The 20,518-nt window shown below is 47.0% G+C and overlaps 1 pseudogene; it reads left to right on the top strand.

The window, feature by feature from the left end:
- The first annotated feature begins 19,158 nt into the window (after positions 1-19,158).
- LOC147975395 (uncharacterized) lies at positions 19,159-19,735 on the top strand (annotated as a pseudogene).
- Positions 19,736-20,518: the final 783 nt, after the last annotated feature.

Raw genomic sequence — 20,518 nt, 5'->3', positions numbered from 1 at the left:
CCTGCAACTAACTCATTAGTCACATTGCATGCAAGGCTTATTATGATGTGCATTACCGAGAGGGCCCAGAGATACCTCTCTGATAGTCGGAGTGAAAAATCCTAATCTCGATCTATGCCAACCCAACAAACACCTTTGGAGACACCTGTAGAGCATCTTTATAATCACCTAGTTACGTTGTGACGTTTGATAGCACACAAGGTGTTCCTCCGGTATTCGGGAGCTGCATAATCTCATAGTCAAAGGAATATGTATAAGTCATGAAGAAAGCAATACCAATAAAACTTAATGATCATTATGCTAAGCTAACGGATGGGTCTTGTCCATCACATCATTCTCCTAATGATGTGATCCCATTCATCAAATGACAACACATGTCTATGGTTAGGAAACTTAACCATCTTTGATTACCGAGCTAGTCTAGGAGAGGCTTACTAGGGACACTGTGTTTTTGTCTATGTATCCACACATGTATCAAGTTTCCAGTTAATACAATTCTAGCATGAATAATAAATGTTTATCATGATATAAGGAAATATAAATAACAACTTTATTATTGCCTCTAGGGCATATTTCCTTCAGTCTCCCACTTGCACTAGAGTCAATAATCTAGTTCACATCGCCATGTGATTTAACACCAATTGTTCACATCACCATGTGACCAACACCCAAAGGGTTTACTAGAGTCAATAATCTAGTTCACATCACCATGTGATTAACACCCAAAGAGTACTAAGGTGTGATCATGTTTTGCTTGTGAGAGAAGTTTAGTCAACGGGTCTGCCACGTTCAGATCCATATGTACTTTGCAAATTTCTATGTCTAAATGCTCTCCATGGAGCTACTCTAGCTAATTGCTCCCACTTTTGATATGTATCCAGATTGAGACTCAGATTCATCCAGATCAGTGTTAAAGTTTGCATCGATGTAACTATTTACGATGAACTCTTTATCACCTCCATAACTGAGAAATATTTCTTTAGTCCTCTAAGGAAAATTTTGACCGCTGTCCGGTGATCTACTCCTGCATCACTATTCTTCCCCTTTGCCAAACTCATGGCAAGGTACACAATAGGTCTGGTATACAACATGGCATACTTTATAGAACCTATGGCTGAGGCATAGGGAATGACTTTCATTCTCACTCTATCTTCTGCCGTGGTCGGGTTTTGAGTCTTACTCAACTTCATACCTTACATCTCAGGCAAGAACTCATTCTTTGACTGATCCATTTTGAACTCCTTCAAAATCTTATCAAGGTATTTACTCATTGAAAGTCTTATCAAGCGTCTTGATCTATCTTTATAGATCTTGATGCCCAATATGTAAGTAGCTTCACCGAGGTCTTTCTTTGAAAAACTCCTTTCAAACACTCCTTTATGCTTTCCAGAAAATTCTACATCATTTTTGATCAACAATATGTCATTCCCATATACCTATTAGAAAGGCTGTAGTGCTCCCACTCACTTTCTTGTAAATACAAGCTTCACCGCAAGTCTGTATAAAACTATATGCTTTGATCAACTAATCAAAGCGTATATTCCAACTCCGAGATGCTTGCACTAGTCCATAGATGGATCGCTGGAGCTTGCAGACTTTGTTAGCACCTTTAGGATTGAGAAAACCTTCTGGTTGCATCATATACAACTCTTCTTTAATAAATCCATTAAGGAATACAATTTTGACATCCATTTGCCAGATTTCATAAAATGCAACAACTGCTAACATGATTCGGACAGACTTTTAAGCATCAATACGAGTGAGAAAATCTCATCATAGTCAACACCTTGAACTTGTCGAAAACCTTTTGCGACAATTTGAGCTTTGTAGATAGTAACACTACTATCAGCGTCCGTCTTCCTCTTGAAGATCCATTTATTCTCAATGGCTCACCGATCATCGGGCAAGTCAATAAAAATCCATACTTTGTTCTCATACATGGATCTTGTCGGTGTCAAAACCGGCGGATCTCGGGTAGGGGGTCCCGAACTGTGCGTCTAGGCCGGATGGTAACAGGAGACAAGGGACCCGAAGTTTTACCCAGGTTTGGGCCCTCTCGATGGAGGTAAAACCCTACGTCCTGCTTGATTAATATTGATGATATGGGTAGTACAAGAGTAGATCTACCACGAGATCGAGGAGGCTAAACCCTAGAAGCTAGCCTATGGTATGATCGTTGATGTGTATGTTGTCCTACGGACTAAAACCCTCCGGTTTATATAGACACCGGGTAGGGTTAGGGTTACATAGAGTCGGTTACAATGGTAGGAGATCTGCATATCCGTATCGCCAAGCTTGCCTTCCACGCCAAGGAAAATCCCTCCCGGACATGGGACGAAGTCTTCAATCTTGTATCTTCATAATCCAGGAGTCCGGCTGAAGGTATAGTCCGGCCATCCGGACACCCCCTAATCCAGGACTCCCTCAGTAGCCCCTGAACCAGGCTTCAATGACGACGAGTCCGGCGCGCATATTGTCTTCGGCAGTGCAAGGCGGGTTCCTGCTCCAAGTACTTCATAGAAGATTTTGAACACAAAGATAGTGTCTGGCTCTGAAAAATAAGTTTCCACATATTGCCATAGAGAGAATAATATTTACACAAATCTAATCTGCTGACGTATTCTGTAGTATGACATCACACCACGGCCAAGCTTTTATTCGAACCGTTTTACTGTCCCATCTCAGCGCGTTATGCGAGGCGGTTTCCTTGGCACGTCTTGTTGAAGCAGAGATCGTGTCCCCTTATTTCGGGATTCTCATCAATACGGGCGTGGGTAACCCAACCGCGCCATCGATTACGGCACTTGGAGATAAGCGAGTTTTGGCAGGCTGGTGGGGACATGTAGCTGCGTCCACCCATATAAGGGGATAAAGATCCACCTTTTCACCTACGCCTTCTCCCTCCTTCGCCTATCCATTCTTGCGCACTCGAGCTCCAGCGCCCAAGTCCGCACTCCCCACCTCAACCTTCTCCAGCCATGTCCGGAGCGGGAGGCAAGTGGATGGTCTCCTCCGTCACGGAGGGACATATCAAAAAGCCGAGGAAGGCCGGATACCTGTCTAACGACATCACGTACCGGCTCCCCGAGAAGGGGCAGCTCATCCCCACCCCTAGGCCCCATGAGAGGGTGGTGTTTCTCCCCCATTTCCTCCGCGGACTGATCTTCCCTCTCCACCCATTTGTCCGGGGGCTCATGTTCTACTATGGCCTGGATTTCCATGATCTGGCCCCGAACTTCGTCCTCAACATCTCGGCGTTTATCGTCGTGTGCGAGGCCTTCCTCCGCATCCGCCCCCATTTCGGCCTATGGCTCAAGACTTTCAACGTCAAGCCGAAGGTGGTGCGCGGCAGCCAAGCGGAGTGCGGAGGCACCATGGTGGGTAAGATGGCCAACGTCCTATGGCTCGAGGGCTCCTTTGTGGAGACCCTGAAGGGGTGGCAATCGGGATGGTTTTACATCACCGAGCCACGTGACGCCGAATGGGTCGCACCCCCCGAGTTCCGGTCCGGACCCCCAATGCGGCTCACGTCCTGGAAAGAGACGGGCCTGTCGTGGGGTAAAAAAGGAGAGCTGACCAGACTCCAAACATGCGTCGAAACCCTGGTGGACAAGAAGCTCAAACTTGTCAACGTAGTCCAGGTTATGCTCATCCGCTTGATCCTCCCGTGCCAACAACGGGCTTTCAACCTGTGGGAGTTCGACCCGGCGCGGCACCAAACTCTGAGCAGGCTCTTCGACACGACGTACGAAGAGGCCTGGAAGGTGCTTTTCAAGGGCGTCGAGGCTCCCGCATTCACTACTGAGGATCGCGGATTTAGTGCGCAGCGTCACGCTCTCGCGGTAAGCTGTTTTTTTCTTTTACAGGGTATCAGTTTTTCATAGTTTGACTCTATGCGGGATCTAAGCTCCCTTTCCTTTGACAGGATTGGCAGGTGACGTCCGGAAAGATCAACTGTCCGGCCCCTTTGCCCGAAGGCCCAGCGGACGCTCGCTTGGCGAGGCTGCTGATTCCGGCACCCTATGTGGTGCCGGAGAAGAAGGTCAAGAAGAAGGCCACGGGGACTCAAAAGAGTGCCCGACGCCTGAAGGTGTCGGATTCGTCATCTGACGAATCCAAGACGCACTCCTCCCATGAAGACGAGGAGGAGGAGGAAGAAGAGACCCCTCCCCCTCCAGCGGGGGAAGGGAAGAAAAGGAAGGCCGCCCCAACTGGGGAGGCCGAAGGGTCCAAGAAGGGGAAAACCCTTCCTCCGGACTGCTCCACCGACGCCGACGGCGGCGGAGAGGAGTGGGCGCCTAGGGCCAAGCCCCTGGAAAAATCGTAAGTATCCGGCTACCGGAGTAATTCATAGCATTCGTTTATTGCACAGCTTTCCCTAACATCGAATATGTTTATGCAGCCCACCTAAAGACCGGCTCGACGCGTCATCGAGCGGCTCACTGGACTCGTCGGATGTGAACTCGCTCCCGACGGCTTCCTCCCCCCGCCCTACGGATGACACCGAAGTGTTGTCTCCACAGTTTCCAAGCCGGGAGGAGGTGGTCTTGGAGGCGCCGCAAGGCGACCTCCCAGACTCTAGGAGTAAAGGGGATGAAACCCCCAGGGCTCCAAGTCCGGCTCGAGGCCGGACACCGCTCCGGAACCTTCAAAGGTTCCAGAGTCCGGCGGGGGACCTCCTTCCAAGAGGAGCAAGTCCACCGTGCCGGCGGCCTCCGTCCAACCGGAGGCGCCGGACAATATGTTGGAGGCGCTCCAAGGCGCCTCCATCGACGAGGAGCACCGCGCTATTATGAGTGCGGTGGTCCGGAAGGTTCAGTCCGCCAAAAACGGACTGACTAAAGCTTGTACTAGCCTTTTGACAGGCTTTGAGGTAAGTAAAGAAAGTGTAAATAATAGTACCGCATAGACAGTAGCCCCTGATGCTCTGTTTGGCGTTCGGGAAGAAAAGCCGAATAGAGGATCAAATAGAATTCGCAGGAGTCTAACAAAAATGAGTCAATATGCATGTGCAGGCTACCCTGCTTGTGTCCGCCGCACTGACTGCGGAAGTGGACACACTAAAGCAGGATCTCGAAAGGTCCGAGCAAGAGCTCGAGCGTGCCAAGAAGTAGCTCGAGGACAATGAAGGTAAGAAATACCTTGTTAAATATATATATATATATAAAGGTGCAATTGCAAAAAATGACAGGATTATCGTGGCTATTGTAGGGGCCACGTCTGAGGTGGCGACCCTTAAGCAAGCGTTGGACGAGGCCGAGAAGAGGGCAGCCTCGGAGCGCACCGAGCCGAAGTTGGCAAGGTGCGGCAAGAGCTCCAGGCTCTCATGGAAAAGCATGAGAGTTTGGAGCTTGACTCAAAGACGCGAGCGTCCGAGCTCGCGTTGGCTATTGAAAATGCCAAGTCTGCCAAGGCCGAATCCCAGAAGACCCTCCAGGAGTTGGATGAGGTGAAGAAGATAGCAGCGGGTAAGGCATTCTTTATGCAAAGCAAACACATAAACGTGAGTTACTTGTTACTTACCTGAATTTGGAGCTCTCCAGGAGCGTTCGCAGATCTTCCCCGGAGTGTATCCGATGCCGCTGCATTCTATCGAGCCGAGGAGGGCAGCTCGACGGAGAAGGTGTTCTGGTCTCAGTACGCTGAGGCCGGACACCCCGTGCCCCTGAGCGACCAGCTGAAGCAACTGGTCGAGCTCCACAAGGCGGCCGAACAGGCCATGAAGGGCCTCATTGTTCAGCTGTGGCCTGGAGGGGCCCTGCTTGGGAGCTATTTCGGGCTGGTGCAGTGGTTGGTGGAGGCCTGTCCAAGGCTTGAAGTCATCAAGCGCTCCGTCTGCATTGAAGGTTCCCGTAGGGCCCTTGCCCGTGCTAATGTGCATTGGGGCAAGATGGATGCTGAGAAGCTGGTGAAGGACGGGCCACCGCCGGGGAAAGAGCATTGCAAGCCCGAGAATTACTATAAGGATGTTCTGAAGGGTGCCTGCCTTGTGGCGGATGAATGTTCTATGGATGTAATTTTTGAGTAAAACTCGCTCGTTTTGTCCTGTGCGCTGAAAACTTGTTCATATGCGCTAAGCAATGCTATTTGAATTTAAAATATTACCTTCTGTGCAGCTGTTTATCAATTCTGAGAGATAGCGAGTCGTCGGCTTCTGCCCCCGTGCCGCTAGTGCTGGGGTGTTCGGGGTAAACCTGAGCGCTCTTTTTCCCATGTTTGGGTCCTTCGAGGGAGGCGCTCAGCCCAACGAACAAGGCAATCAGACTATAATGCGTGAACACTCTCACTTAGCCATAGAATTCTATAATTTTAAATTTTGGTGAAGCCCCTGGTATTCGGAAGACCGAGTTTGGGGCGCTATCCATGCCTTGGCCGGACAGAGCCGGCTCCTCGCCCTAAGCGTCATAAGTCTTTAGGGACTTGAAAAAACCTCTCGAACAGTGACCAGCTCTCGCTTCATCATGACAGTCAGTTTTAGCTTTCTCCACTGAGGTGCTCAACCCGGCTCAACCGGGGCACAATCGCAGTGGTTCTCCTAGTGCTACCTTAGCCGATATAGCGGAACGTAAGGAACCAAAACATAGGAGCCGGGCAAACCCAACTATTGACCCGAGACATGATTCGGAGCCGATGCATATAATGCTATAAGTTTGGGGTGCCGCACTTGTTAAAGTGTTCAGACTTCTCACACCATACTGAGGGGTACTAAAGCCCCTGGTGTATTTTGGCCGTACCAACGTGTACGGGTGCAACATGTCGTTAAGGAACATATATAAAGAAAAAAAGGTAATGCAAAAATAGACGAAAGCTATGCATTGTTTATTAAAAAGGGCTGCGATCAAAGCAGAACGATACAAATAATGCGATAAGTGGAAGGTTGGACTAGTTAACATGTCCGTTCCAGGGGCAAGCTGCGGAATAGTATGCGGAACGGCTATACTGCTCGTGATAGAGACCACCTGGGAGTTCCGTAGTGCGGCGTGGCTTGTCTGCTTCCCTGGTTCTTGCATCGTTTTGTGCGGCAATTGAACTGCCGAACAGGCCTTCCGAAGGATGAAGTCCTGAAAGTAAGAGAAAATTAAAAAATCGGCAGCCCCTGGTACGGTTTAAGCCGTGTTTTGGGCGTGCCGTGATGGTGCCCCTCCCCCTGTGCCCGTGGTATCTCTAGAGCGTAGTTATGTACGCGAAGTACTGGCGTCGCCTTTTTGCGAGGGTTGGGGTTGGGGCCGCATTGCTACGCCTGCTCGGATCGTGCCAGGCGGTCTTGTTGTAGGTTACTCCGGGCGCGCTTGACGGTGTCTGGTCGTTTAGTGGCCGGACTGGAGAACTACCTGGAGAGGCTGCTTTGAACTTCCGCTGCAAGGGCCACCGTGTGCTCCTCCATTCGGAGGGTGCGTTCGGTGTTTCCATTGACCGTAATTACTCCTCGAGGGACTGGCATCTTGAGCTTAAGGTATGCATAATGCGGTACCGCATTGAACTTAGCAAATGCGGTTCGCCCGAGCAGTGCGTGATAGCCACTGCGAAAGGGGACTATGTCGGAGATTAACTCTTCGCTTCGGAAATTATCTGGAGATCCGAAGACCACTTCAAGTGTGACTGAGCTTGTACAGTTGGCCTCTACACCTGGTATTACGCCTTTAAAGGTCGTTTTGGTGGGCTTAATCCTCGAGGGATCTATGCCCATTTTTCGCACTGTATCCTGGTAAAGCAGGTTCAGGCTACTGCCGCCGTCCATAAGGACTCTAGTGAGATGAAATCCGTCAATAATTGGGTCAAGAACCAATGCGGCGAATCCGCCATGATGGATGCTAGTGGGATGGTCCCTTCGATCAAAGGTGATCGGGCAGGAGGACCTTGGGTTGAACTTTGGGGCGACTGGCTCTACCGCGTATACGTCCCTTAACGCACGCTTCCGCTCCCTTTTGGGGACGTGGGTTGCGTATATCATGTTCACCATCCGCACTTGTGGGGGAAAACCCTTCTGTCCACTGTTGTTCGGCGGCCGGGGCTCCTCTTCGTCATCGCTATGTAGCCCCTTGTCTTCATTTTTGGCGTTTAACTTGCCTGCCTGCTTGAACACCCAACAATCCCTGTTGGTGTGATTGGCTGGCTTTTCGGGGGTGCCATGTATCTGGCACGAGCGGTCGAGTATTCGGTCCAAACTGGACGGGCCCCTAGGATTCCTTTTGAATGCCTTTTTCCGCTAACCGGATTTAGATCCCCTAAATCCGGCATCAACTGCCGTATCCTCAGCATTGTCGCCGTTAATGCGGTGCTTTTGCTTGTTGCGACGCGACCTGCCACTACTGTCCCTGGTGTCCGAATTACCAGGGTTCTTGGTCATATTGTTGCTATGAGCAAGCCAGCTGTCTTCTCCCGCGCAAAAGCGGGTCATGAGTGTCGTGAGTGCTGCCATAGATTTCGGCTTTTCCTGTCCAAGGTGCCGGGCCAGCCACTTGTCACGGATATTGTGTTTGAAGGCTGCTAGGGCCTCAGCGTCCGGACAGTCGACTATTTGATTTTTCTTTGTTAGGAACCGTGTCCAGAATTGCCTGGCCGATTCCTCTGGCTGCTGAATTACGTGACTTAGGTCATCGGCGTCTGGGGGTCGCACGTAAGTGCCCTGGAAATTGTCGAGGAATGCGTCTTCCAGGTCCTCCCAACAACTGATTGATCCTGTTGGCAAGCTGTTAAGCCAATGCCGAGCTGGTCCTTTAAGCTTGAGTGGGAGGTATTTGATGGCGTGGAAATCATCACCGCGGGCCATGTGGATATGAAGGAGATAATCCTCGATCCATACCGCAGGATCTGTTGTGCCATCATATGATTTGATGTTTACGGGTTTGAAACCCTAGGGGATTTGATGATCCATTATTTCGTCTGTAAAGCAGAGTGGGTGTGCGGCGCCTCTGTACTGGGCTATATCGTGACGTAGCTCCAATGAGCCTTGTCTACTGTGTTCGGCCCCGCCGAATTTGTGGCCGGCGTGACGGTTACCGTCTCAAGCCGTGGGGCGCCCACGTGATCTGTAGATCGACCTTGTTCGCCTTGCCTTATCCTCCAGCATGTCTCGTAAGTTCGGCGCATATTCCCGTGCCTTGGTACGGGGTGCGGCTTGAGTGGAGGGCCGAGAGGACTCTCTGTCGCGACCACGAGATGGCCGGTCGGCCGCATCAAGTGCTTCCTCCTCTAATCAGGGTAGCAACCTGCGCTTTGGGTAGCTCTTGGAGGGGCGTTTGAGTTTATGCTCTTCGGCCGCAAGGACTTCAGTCCATCTGTCGACTAGCAAATCTTGATCAGCTCTAAGCTGTTGCTGTTTTTTCTTGAGGCTTCTTGCCATGGCCATAAGCCTGCGTTGAAAACGCTTTTGCTCGACGGGATCCTCTGGCACGATGAATTCGTCATCGTCGAGGCTTGCCTCGTCTTCAGAGGGAGGCATATAATTATCGTCCTCGACCTCTCTGTCTGCCACTCTCTCATGAGGGCTGGTTTCTCCATCCTCCTGTGCTAAATCTTGCTGGAGGGGGTTTTCTTTGGCGCTTTCCGGAGTATTATTATCTCCCGTGCTGGAATCACCTTGTTTGTTTTGGCGGGATTTTTAGCGGCGCCGCTGACGCTGGCGCTTGGGCTGTTTTTTGGAGGGGTCATCCTCCGCTGTTCCATCGCCATCTCCCTCTTTTGGGTGTCCACCATGTATATGTCATATGACGAGGTGGCTTTCCAGGGCCTAGCAGGCCCTGGTTCTTCATCATCTCCTTCATCGGCGTCCATACCGTCGATGTCTTCGGAGTCAAAGTCGAGCATGTCGGTTAAGTCGTCGACAGTGGCTACAAAGTGGGTGGTGGATGGGCTTTGAATTTCTTCATTGTCCGTACCCCAACCTTGCTGACCGTAGTCCGGCCAGGGCTCTCCTGATAAAGAGAGAGACTTCAGTGACTTCAGGATATCGCCGAAAGGCGAGTGCTGAAAGATGTCCGCGGCAGTGAACTCCATGATCGGCGCCCAATCGGATTCGATCGGTAGGGGTGCGGAGGGTTCGGAGTCCGGAGAGGAGTCGGGCTCCTTGGAGTCACGAGTCTCGCAGAGTACGGGGCTGGTGCTTGGCTCAATCGCCGTTGGGGTCGCAGCCCCCGTGGTGGCGTCCAACCGCCCATCCTCGATCGGTGCAGTTGGCTCCGAATTAAGGGTCGGAGCCGATGCGGGTGCGGCCTCCAGGGCGCTGTTCGGCGGCAGACCTAGATCATGCTCGTCGTGACAGTGCGGCACGCTTGGCGGTGGCTCGAATTCGTCGAAGATCAAGTCTCCGCAGATGTCAGCCGTGTAGTTTAAACTTCCAAATCTGACCTGACGGCCAAGGGTGTAGCTTTCGATCTACTCCAGACGGCCAAGCGAACTGGCCCGCAGTGCGAAGCCGCTGAAGACGAAGATCTGTCCGGGGAGGAAGGTCTCACCCTGGACTGCATCGCTGTCGATGATCGTAGGAGCCATCGAGCCTGACGGCGACGACACAAAGGAACTCTCAATGAAAGCACCAATGTCGGTGTCAAAACCGGCGGATCTCGGGTAGGGGGTCCCGAACTGTGCGTCTAGGCTGGATGGTAACAGGAGACAAGGGACACGAAGTTTTACCCAGGTTTGGGCCCTCTTGATGGAGGTAAAACCCTACGTCCTGCTTGATTAATATTGATGATATGGGTAGTACAAGAGTAGATCTACCACGAGATCGAGGAGGCTAAACCCTAGAAGCTAGCCTATGGTATGATCGTTGATGTGTATGTTGTCCAACGGACTAAAACCCTCCGGTTTATATAGACACCGGGTAGGGTTAGGGTTACATAGAGTCAGTTACAATGGTAGGAGATCTGCATATCCGTATCGCCAAGCTTGCCTTCCACGCCAAGGAAAATCCCTCCCGGACACGGGACACAGCCTTCAATCTTGTATCTTCATAATCCAGGAGTCCGGCTGAAGGTATAGTCCGGCCATCCGGACACCCCCTAATCCAGGACTCCCTCAGATCCCATCTCAGATTTCATGGCCTCAAGCCATTTCGCGGAATCTGGGCTCATCACCGCTTCCTCATAGTTCGTAGGTTCGTCATGGTCTAGTAAAATGACTTCCAGAACAGGATTACCATTCCACTCTGGTGCGGACCATACTCTGGTTGACCTACGAGGTTCGGTAGTAACTTGATCTGAAGTTTCATGATCATCATCATTAGCTTCCTCACTAATTGGTGTAGGAATCACTGGAACTGAGTTCTGTGATAAACTACTTTCCAATTCGGGAGAAGGTACAATTACCTCATCAATTTCTACTTTCCTCCCACTCACTTCTTTCGAGAGAAACTCCTTCTCTAGAAAGGATCCATTCTTAGCAACAAATATCTTGCCTTTGGATCTGTGATAGAAGGTGTACCCAACAGTTTCTTTTGGGCATCCTATGAAGACGCACTTCTCCGATTTGGGTTCGAGCTTATCAGTTTGAAACTTTTTCACATAAGCATCGTAGCCCTAAACTTTAAGAAATGACAGATTAGGTTTCTTGCCAAACCACAGTTCACACGGTGTCGTCTCAACGGATTTAGATGGTGCCCTATTAAACGTGAATGCAAGTGTCTCTAGTGCATAACCCCAAAACGATAGTGGTAAATCGATAGGAGACATCATAGATCGCACCATATCTAATAAAGTACGGTTATGACATTCAGACACACCTTTACACTGTGGTGTTCCAGGTGGCATGAGTTGCGAAACCATTCCACATTGTTTCAAATGAAGACCAAACTCGTAACTCAAATATTCGCCTCCACGATCAGATCGTAGAAACTTTATTTTCTTGTTACGATGAGTTTCCACTTCACTCTGAAATTCTTTGAACTTTTCAAATGTTTCAGACTTATGTTTCATTAAGTAGATATACCCATATCTGCTCAAATCATATGTGAAGGTCAGAAAATAACGATACCCACCGCGAGCCTCAACACTCATCGGACCACATACATTGGTATGTATTATTTCCAATAAGTCAGTGGATCGCTCCATTGTTCCGAAGAACGGAGTCTTAGTCATCTTGCCCATGAGGCATGGTCTGCAAGTATCAAGTGATTCATAATCAAGTGATTCCAAAAGCCCATCAGCATGGAGTTTCTTCATGCGCTTTACACCAATATGACCTAAACAATAGTGCCACCAATAAGTTGCACTATCGTTATTAACTTTACATCTTTTGGCTTCAATATTATGAATATCTGTATCACTACGATCGAGATTCAATAAACCATTTATATTAAGTGTATGACCATAGAAGGTTTTATTCATGTAAACAGGACAACAATTATTCTTTGACTTAAATGAATAACCGTATTGCAATAAACATGATCCAATCATATTCATGCTCAATGCAAACACCAAATAACATTTATTTTAGGTTCAACACTAATCCCGAAGGTAAAAGGAGTGTGCGATGGTGATCTTACCAACCTTGGAATCACTTCCAACACACATCGTCACCTCGCCCTCAACTAGTATCTGTTCATTTTGCAAATCCTCTTTTCGAGTTACAAATCATTGCAACTAAACCGGTATCAAATACCCAGGGGCTACTATGAACACTAGTAAATTACACATCAATAACATGTATATCAAATATACCTTTATTCACTTTGCCATCCTTCTTATCCGCCAAGTATTTGGGGCAGTTGCGCTTCCAGTGACCATTTCCTTTGCAGTAAAAGCACTCAGTTTCATGCTTGGGTCTAGCTTTAGGATTCTTCACGGGAGTGCCGACTTGCTTGTCATTCTTGATGTTCCCTTTCTTTCCCTTGCCCTTTTTCTTGAAACTAGTGGTCTTGTTAACCATCAACACTTGATGCTATTTCTTGATTTCCACCTTCGCTGATTTCAGCATCGCGAAGAGCTTGGGAATTGTTTTCATCATCCCTTGCATATTATAGTTCATCACGAAGTTCTAGTAACTTGGTGATAGTGACTAGAGAACTCTGTCAATCACTATCTTATCTGGAAGATTAACTCCCACTTGATTCAAGCGATTGTAGTACCCAGACATTCTGAGCACATGCTCACTAGCTGAGCTATTCTCCTCCATCTTGTAGGCAAAGTACTTGTCAGAGGTCTCATACCTCTTAACACGGGCAAGAGTCTAAAATATCATTTTTAGATCTTGGAACATCTCATATGCTCCATGGCGTTCAAACATTTTCGAAGTCCCGGTTCTAAGCCGTAAAGCATGGTGCACTAAACTATCAAGTAGTCACCATACCGAGCTTTGTCAAACGTTCATAACGTCTGCATATCTATGCTGCATCAAGGAAATAATTCTTCTGTGCAACAATGAGGATAATCCTCAGATCATGGACCCAGTCTGCATCATTGCTACTATCATCTTTCAACTTAGTTTTCTCTAGGAACATATCAAAAATAAAATAGGGGAGCTATACGCGAGCTATTGATCTACAACATAGATATGCAAATACTATCAGGACTAAGATCCTGATAAATTTAAGTTCAATTAATCATATTACTTAAGAACTCCCACTTAGATAGACATCCCTCTAGTCATCTAGATGATCATGTGATCCATATCAACTAAACCATGTCCGATCATCATGTGAGATGGAGTAGTTTTCAATGGTGAACATCACTATGTTGATCATATCTACTATATGATTCACGTTCAACCTTCCGGTCTCATGTTCTGAGGCCATATCTACATATGCTAGGCTCGTCAAGTTTAACCTGAGTATTCTGCATGTGCAAAACTGGCTTGCACCCGTTGTATGTGAATGTAGAGCTTATCACACCCGATCATCACGTGGTGTCTCGGCACGATGAACTGTAGCAACGGTGCATACCCAGGGAGAACACTTGTACCTTGAAATTTAGTGAGGGATCATCTTATAATGCTACCGCCGTACTAAGCAAAATAAGATGCATAAAAGATAAACATCACATGCAATCAAAATATGTGACATGATATGGCCATCATCATCTTGTGCCTTTGTTCTCCATCTCCAAAGCACCGACATGATCTCCATCGTCACCGGCTTGACACCTTGATCTCCATCGTAGCGTCATTGTCGTCTCACCAACTATTGCTTCTACAACTATCGCTACCGCTTAGAGATAAAGTAAAGCAATTACATGGTGATTGCATGTCATACAATAAAGCAACAACCATAAGGCTCCAGCCAATTGCCGATAACTTTTACAAAACATGATCATCTCATACAACAATTTATATCTCATCACGTCTTGACCATATCACATCACAACATGCCCTGCAAAAACAAGTTAGACGTCCTCTACTTCGTTGTTGCAAGTTTTACGTGGCTGCTACGGGATTCTAGCAAGAACCATTCTTACATACGCATCAAAACCACAACGATTTTTCGTCAAGTGTGCTGCTTTAACCTTCAACAAGGACCGGCCGTAGTCAAATTCGATTCAACTCAAGTTGGAGAAACAGACACCCACTAGCCACCTGTGTGCAAAAGTACGTTGGTAGAACCGGTGTCATGAACGTGGTCATGTAATGTTGGTCCGGGCTGCTTCATCCAACAATACCACCGAATCAAAATAAGACGTTGGTGGTAAGAAGTATGACTATTATCGCCCACAACTCTTTGTGTTCTACTCGTGCATATCATCTACGCATAGACCTGGCTCCGATGTAACTGTTGGGGGACGTAGCATGCAATTTCAAAATTTCCCTACGAACACGCAAGATCTATCTAGGAGATGCATAACAACGAGAGAGGAAGAGTGTGTCTACGTACCCTCATAGACCGAAAGCGGAAGCGTTAGGTTAACGCGGTTGATGTAGTCGAACGTCTTCGCGATCCAACCGATCAAGTACCGAACATACGGCACCTCCGAGTTCATCACACGTTTAGCTCGATGATGTCCCTCAAACTCTTGTTTCAGCAGAGGGTCGAGGGAGAGTTCCATCAGCATGACGGCGTGGTGACGGTGATGGTGATGTGATTCACGCAGGGCTTCGCCTAAGCACTACGATACTATGACCGGAGGAGTAAACTGTGGAGGGGGGCACCGCACACTGCTAAGAGAACAATTGATGTGCTTTGGGGTGCCCCTGCCCCCATATATAAAGGAGGAGGGGAGGAGGCCGGCCACAAGGGGCGCACAAAGGAGAGGGGAGTCCTACTAGGACTCCAGTCCTAGTAGGATTCACCCTTTTTTCCTTCTACAGGAGGGGGAAAAGGGGAAGGGGAGGGATTAGGAGAAGGAAAGGGGGGTGGCGCCCCCTTCCCTAGTCCAATTCAGCCTGCTCCCTTGTGGGGGCGCACTAGCCCCTTCTGGGCTGGTTAGCCTCCCTCCTATGGCCCATATCTTTCCCCCGGGGGTTCCGGTAACCCCTCTGATACTCTGGTACGTACCCGATACACTTCGGAACCCTTTCGTGTCCGAATAATACCTTCCAATATATCAATATTTACCTGTCGACCATTTTGAGACTCCTTGTCATGTCCGTGATCTCATCCGGGAGTCCGAACAAACTTTAGTCACCAAAACACACAACTCATAAATACAAATCCCCATTGAACGTTAAGCGTGCAGACCCTACGGGTTCGAGAACTATGTAGACATGACCGAGAAACCTCTCCGGTCAATAACCAATAGTGGAACCTGGATGCTCATATTGGTTCCCACATATTCTATGAAGATCTTTATCGGTCAAACCGTTATGACAACATATGTTATTCCCTTTGTCATCGGTATGTTACTTGCCCGAGATTCGATCGTCGGTATCTCCATACCTAGTTCAATCTCGTCACCAGCATGTCTCTTTACTCATTCCCTAATGCATCATACCGCAACTAACTCATTAGTCACATTGCTTGCAAGGCTTATTATGATGTGCATTACCGAGAGGGCCCAGAGATACCTCTCCGATACTCGGAGTGACAAATCCTAATCTCCATCTATGCCAACCCAACAAACACCTTTGGGGACGTCTGTAGAGCATCTTTATAATCACCCAGTTATGTTGTGACGTTTGATAGCACACAAGGTGTTCCTCCGGTATTCGGGAGTTGCATAATCTCATAGTCAAAGGAATATGTATAAGTCATGAAGAAAGCAATAGCAATAAAACTTAACGATCATTATGCTAAGCTAACGGATGGGTCTTGTCCATCACGTCATTCTCCTAATGATGTGATCCTGTTCATAAAATGACAACACATGTCTATGGATAGGAAACTTAACCATCTTTGATTAACGAGCTAGTCTAGTAGAGGCTTACTAGGGACACCGTGTTTTTTCTATGTATCCACACATGTATCAAGTTTCCGATTAATACAATTCTAGCATGAATAATAAACATTTATCATGATATAAGGAAATATGAATAACAAATTTATTATTGCCTCCAGGGCATATTTCCTTCACTCGGTATGTTCAATCTCAAGCTACCACGGGTCTGCATGGCCTAAATTTGGGAACATATACCGTCTGTCGCTATATTATCTATATATATCTGCATCAAATCTTTGTTACATTATCTATTTTTAATTCTATATTTTTGTACTTTGCTTTCATCTATATATTGATATGTTCTATCAGTTACTCCCATATTTGCATCTTGCTATGTTCTTTCAATATATCTAATTTACGATCTTAATTTTCATTTCAAGCAGTACATCCCTTGCTTTGCAAGAACAGGAGTAGAAGGAAATCTTGGGCTTTACTTTGTTGATGAGTCATAGGATGTCATATTGACAACGCAACATGGATTTACAATGACGATTAGCGTAAAACTTGATAAAGATGGTTCACTCCTATTTTAATGCGGACCTTTGGAGAAAAATGTCTAAGTGTTATGAACTGAAAGCTGGCAATAAAATTCTAGTGCGTGCACTACAACCTGGTCTAATTAACACGGATGTTTACTTCCCCAACGTCATCAGACGATCAAAGTTGGATTGAGGTTAATGTCCTTTCAACTTTCTCCATGCTGTCATATTACTTAGCAAAATCAGGGTATTTGTTCTGACTAATTGATCACTATTTAAGCAACCAATTGTGATTTCATATTATGACTCTGTTCCGAGGCAGTAACAAATTCTATTTACCAATTTATGTGCAATATATATTCTTCCGCCATGTTCTGAATAAATAATACCTTTCCACCTTTTAAGAAGGATATGTTGGATGCATAGTGAACGATCTGTATGTTACTAAGCGTACCAAATTTCATTGGAAGGACTTGAAGCATGTCATAAACTTTGTTGATAATCTGACAGAGATAGCACATCCTATGAACGCTGGATTTTGGGTGGGGTTAATTAGACCTATGGTGCACACATTGAACAAGACCAATTGTGTGCACAAAACATTGGTAAAAAGTCTTATTTTAATGTTGATGCTCATAAACTATATATATCTTCAACGATATGTTACAATTGGTTTTTATTCTACTTGTCAATAGAAATTGCTCGCTGTAGCAGTTCCTGGATCGATTTCCCGGCGTGGTCGAATTACACTTGTGCCTGCTAATAATGCCAAAGTGACTGCAAGGTACTGCATTTCCCACAGAAATGGAACCATTCAAATTAACAAGTTCTCACTTGTCGTGGCAATACATCCATATTGGAAAATTGGAGACACTGTTCTACTCATGCTCTACCAAGGCACATGAGGGCTCTTCCTTTTCATTGACAAGATGCCGAGTCGCTGTGATCAAGCTGCTTCCAGCTGATAGTTGTGGTTATTGGCCCTCAACCTCTTAAAATGTGGTAGCTATTACTATGTTAAGTATGTAGATATGGACCATAGGGTTGTTGGCCCTTAGCCTCTTAAAATGTGATGGTTGTTACTATGTTAAGTATGTAGATATGGACCATATGATTGTCAAAACCATGTTACGAAGATCCTCCTTTTGTTGAATAGTGTAACCACTATATATATGTTACTCAAATGATGTTACCCAAGTTCTTAAATTTTCATGGAAAGTATTAGTATCGTACACAGTTCATTGATTTTAAGCGTGTGCCCGATGTCCAGAAGGCATTTACATATTAACTGTACATATTGCAAATTCACACACATGTTAAAATAAGGAAACGTATGTGTACCTTACTAATCATCGCACACGATTACTCGCAGACGCATCATGCGTGATACTCCTAGCCACCGCAAGCAACTAGTTTGCATTTTTCAAAGATTTTGTACACACAGAATCACACACGAACTAACTGTATTAACCATCTGTGTTGTAATTTCTCATCGCAAACAGTTCATCCGAGTTGGCTGTATGCCACATATCACACACATCTTGTTTACACGACTCATTTGTGTTCCTTTGGCTCATCCCAAATAGTTAATCCATGTGAACTGTATGCTGCATATCACACACATCTTGTTAAGTTGAACCATTTCTGTTGTGTTCTCTAATCGAAAACAGTTCGTCCGAGTGAACCGTATGCCGTATATCACACACATATTGATATGGCTGCCCATTTCTGTTGTTCTGCCTATTGCGAACAGTTCCAATGGATTAACCGTGTGCCCTGCATCACACACGTAACTACAATCTCAATCGTGTTTGATGGCTTCGCCATCACAAACGTTTTGCACCTTTTTGATGGTTTTTTAACACCACTGTTTGCTATTATTGCATCGCACATAGTTTCGTCAAAGGGTCTCTGATCGTAGTGTCGCGTTAGCAGTATCCTCCAGTAATGATTGTAGCATTACATTGAGCGATACTTCATACATCCACAATCTTTGGAAAAGGTAACTTTGGTATTGTTCTCTCATTTTCCTTCTCACCACCACTTGGTTATGATGGATAGGCCAACTTCTTCGACGAACCCACTATTTGAGGAGCAAGGTGACAAATGCGACTACATCACCAAGAACCACTTTTTCGTCACCCAATGAGCTCTCCATCAAGAAAGTGAAGCTTTGGGTGAGCGCATTGAGCAACTCGCTACCGACCTCCATCAATCGGAAGCAAGGAACCATGACTACCTCGACGCCAAGCTCACTACACAAATGGAAGAATTCCACAACATGATCATGAGCCACCCGTCTTCCTTGACGTCTTTGCCAACACAACGCCACTCAAGCCGCCGCTCAAGTCATCAATCTTTGGCCTACTCTTCTTCCGATGGAAGTCCTCCCCGATCTCGCTTTCATCGACGTGACGATCCACACGATAGCCAAGCTCAAGAAAATCCATTCCATGGCAATGGTTTGCAAGACCGAGTTCGAGCATGTGAAAGGGCGAGATGCCAAGCACAAGACGCCGTGGACCAAGAGCAACCTCCACAAGTGCAACGTCAAGCACCTCAAGACGGTGAGGCAATCCGACAAGCACAAGAGCGCCGTGAAGCACAAGCACTTGAAGCACAACCACCAAGTGCATGAACAAGAAGAAGCACTTCATCAAGCACGACAAGAAGAAGCCGTCTGACGTGAAGAGCAACAAGAAAGGCAAAACCAAGCGCATATGCCTCGTCTTCCTCAATGACAAGAGCGACACCAAGTGGAACGAATGCTTGAAGACTCACCTCCATGCCAAGAGCGACATCAAGAGGAACGAGCATTTGAGGACCTTCCTCCATGGCAAGAGCGACATCAAAACCACCACTATGATGAAGAACTCTGCCACGACAAGCTCAAGTTCACCATGCCCAAGTTCTCCGGAAGCAATGATCCCGAAGAATACCTCTCATGGGCATTGAAGGTCGAGAAGATATTCCGTCTTCACAACTACGACGAGGAAAATAATATCACCATAGCCTCCCTTGAGTTTCAAGACCATGTCCTCATTTGGTGGGAACAAGTGATCGAAAGATGACAAGCAGGAGGTGAACCACCCATCACAACTTGGACGCAAATGAATGATGTCATGAGAGCTCGCTTCATGCCTACACTACAGCCATGATCTTTTCAAGAAGTTACAACTCCTCAAGCAAGGCATGAATACGGTGGAAGAATACAACCAAGAAATGGAGATTGCCATGATAAGAGCCAATGTCAAGGAAGATGATGAGAAAATTATGCCACGCTTCTTGAACGGCCTCAACCACCCCATCAAGTGGATTGCTAACTTTCAACCCTACTCCAACCTCCTCGAGTTAGTTCACCAAGCAACCAGTGCCAAGCGACAAGTACAAGATGACTTCAAATATGCCAAGTACTCGTCCAAGACCTTCGGCTCATAAACTCAAGCTCCCACGGCTTCGGCACCTCCTACCTTGACTAGAACATCACCAAGTACCAGAGACAAGTCAAGTTCCAAGCAAGTTACGCCTTCCTCAACTCGTCCTTTGGCAAGCAACTACAAATCCAAGACTCCCTCATCATCGGTGACATCGAATGATATCGTCAAGACAAGTTCTCTCAAGTGGTTCACATGTGGTGGCCGAGGACACAAGTCCTTCCATGCGCCAACAAGAGAACCATGATTTTCAACGATGATGGAACATACGACTCCATGAGTGAAGAAGAATTGGAAGCCCTTG

This window comes from Triticum urartu, chromosome 4A (genome assembly GCF_056163025.1).
Source record: "Triticum urartu cultivar PI428250 chromosome 4A, HENAU_Tu73, whole genome shotgun sequence".
NCBI lineage: Eukaryota > Viridiplantae > Streptophyta > Magnoliopsida > Poales > Poaceae > Triticum > Triticum urartu.
This window is presented reverse-complemented; position numbering and strand designations above follow the sequence as displayed.